The following is a 2,963-nucleotide window of genomic DNA, read 5'->3' as shown; positions in this document are numbered from 1 at the left end:
TCTAGTTTTATTGGTTATAATTTGTAGAAATTTAGATGAAAAGTTTCGATCGGATCAATAATTAAGTAATCAAAGTGAAAACAAAATAAAAATTTTGCATCTTAGAAATGAAATTTTATATTGTAAATAAATTTATTTAGGTATGGATTTATCCAATATTCTAATTTGGCTTGAGAATTAATTAATCAAAGAATTATAAGAGGGAATGAAAGAATTAAAGAGAAAAAGGAAAGTGTTAGAGTCTAAAATTAAGAAGGAACCCGATCATTTTTATAAAAGTGTTAGAGATTGAGTCATATATTTTACCAAAAATAAAAAATCCTATGAGAACCGTCTGGTTCCTAACGGTTCCCATACTAGAACCGGGAGCCAGATCAAAACCGATCAATTCTTAATAATTTGTCTCGAAATCAAATTGTTTTTTATAAAATCTGAAATCGAACCTACTGGTTCTAAACAGTTTTGGTTCAGTTCCGAAAAATAATGCCCACTCCTATTTTCAGGAATTCGTTTTTTTCCATCCAAATTCCATCCTTCAAATCAAATGGACTCTCAGTAAATTTGCCTATGTTGATAAATTGAAGGAGAGGACATAGAAACACAAATTTTTATTATGCTAAAATAATTTTGATTAATTTTGACTTAGACTATAGAAAGTCGATATTTGGGACCCACCGACTTACTAGGCCCACAGATTTATTATTATTATTATTATTATTATTATTATTATTATTATTATTATTATTGGGTTAATTTCACAAATGGTCACTGAACTTATAAAAAAATTACAAAACGATCACTGAAGTTTAAAACTTTCAGTAACGGTCACTTAAGTATTAGGACGCTTTCAAAAACGATCACTGAAGTTTAAAAATTTTTGAGCTACTTTTGTGGCAATTTTTCGACCACTTCCGACCACCGATACCACCGGATTTTGATACCGTTGGAAAGCCTACAATGTCCTTTTCAATTACAACAAAAAATCTCCCCCAAACTCCAAAGGATTCAGCCAGAATAAACCCACAAAGTTGGTTACCCAAAAAGGCAAAAATCTGCCCAAATTTTCAAATTTTTGGTGGACTTTTGTGGCGATTTTTTGACAACTTCCGACCACCAAAGTAGCCTGATTTTGATACCGTTGGAAAGTCCACAATGTCCTCTTTAATTAGCATCCAAAATCTCTCCAAAACTCCAAAATATTCGGCCAGAATAAATTCACGAAGTTGGCATCCCAGATTTTCATCTTTTTGGGATGCCGACTTTGCGGGTTTATTCCGGCCGAATTCTTTGGAGTTTGGGAGAGATTTTGGATGGTAATTGAAGAAGACATTGTGAGCTTTCCAATGGTATCAAAGTCCGACTGATTTTTTGGGGCGACTTATGTGGTGATTTTCCAGTCGAGTTCCTTGGTGTTACGGAGAGATTTTGAGTGGTAATTGAAGAGGACGCTATGGACTTTCCAACGGTATCAAAATTCGATGGCATCGGTAGTTGGAAGTAACCGAAAAATTGCCACAAATGTAACCAAAAAAACTAAAAAAGTGTTTTTCAATTTCAGTGACCGTTTCAGAAACTTTTTAGACTTCAGTGACCGTTTTTGAAAGTGTCACAATACTTAAATGACCATTACTGAAAGTTTTAAATTTTAGTGACCATTTTGTAATTTTTCTGTAAGTTCAATGACCGTTTGTGAAATTAACCCTATTATTATTATTATTATTATTATTATTATTATTATTATTATTATTATTTTGTAAATTTAATTCAGGTGAAGTTAACTTGAAATTATATCTCAAAATCAACTACAATAACAGACAAAAAATTTGTGTGCTAAGGCATACCTCCATATTTTTAGATTTTGTTTGTCTCCCATCATGGAAAAGAAATTATAGAGTTTTGAATTGTATTTTTTGAAAAATGTGTGGTTTAAATATAATTTTTTTATTGATTTGTGGGTAAAATATTTTATTATGTGAATATATAGTAAAAAATATATTATTGTAGCAAATAATTTAATTTGTTAAAGAATATCAGACATGCTAATAATATCAAAAGGAGGAACGCCCGTTAATCACGGTTTGACCCATATTTTCCAATTCCAATTCGTGAGCTAAATTAATAAATAATCGCCACAGGCGCCTCACCCCCACTGGTCCACCCCATTGCCAACAAGGAACTCAAACATAACACAACCTCCAAATCAAACACTCTCTCGGCACGATGCCATTTTCACTTTCAAGCGACGGAAATTCACATGGAACTCTCCGATGAGAAGTCATCGAATGCCAAGGTTTGGGGCATATTCAAGCTTCCATTGCGAATCCAACACTCCATTACGACGTTGTCTTCTTCTGGTTTTACTCATCATAATCAGCAGCAACAGAGTTACGATAATCATAATAATATTAGTGATAATTCACAGGTGGAAGGCCTAAAGGCTCATGGTTCCAACTCGATTTCTTCTGTTACCAAATCTCTGCTCCCAGGGACGGAGCCAGGAATTTAAGTTATGGGAGACAAAAATTTAGAAATTTAATGTACAAAATACCTACTTTGTGCTTAGATAGTTTATTGTCGACAACTTGAACGGATAATTAGATGAATTGTTAAACTTGTTTCGATACTTTAAAACAAACTAATCAAATGCATACTTAGTGCTTACATAATTTTTTGTCGACAACGTGAACGGGTAATTAGATGAATTGTTAAATTTGTTTCGATACTTTAAAAACAAACTAATCAAATGTCTGTAAACAAATTTGAACAGAAAATTCATTAAAAACTAAAGGTTTGCAACAATTAAAAATCATAAATATAATGTATAAAACCATAAACATAACATAATTAAAAAATCATAACATAACCAAGTATAAAATAAGAAACTGATTTTACAAATTGTGGTGGGTTGGTTAATGGTTGGTGGGCTAATGAACTAAAATTAAAATATTTCAATATTTTTTTTT

Source organism: Olea europaea, chromosome 19, assembly GCF_002742605.1.
Source record: "Olea europaea var. sylvestris chromosome 19, O_europaea_v1, whole genome shotgun sequence".
In the NCBI taxonomy this organism is placed as follows: domain Eukaryota; kingdom Viridiplantae; phylum Streptophyta; class Magnoliopsida; order Lamiales; family Oleaceae; genus Olea; species Olea europaea.
Note: the sequence above shows the minus strand (reverse complement) of the source record.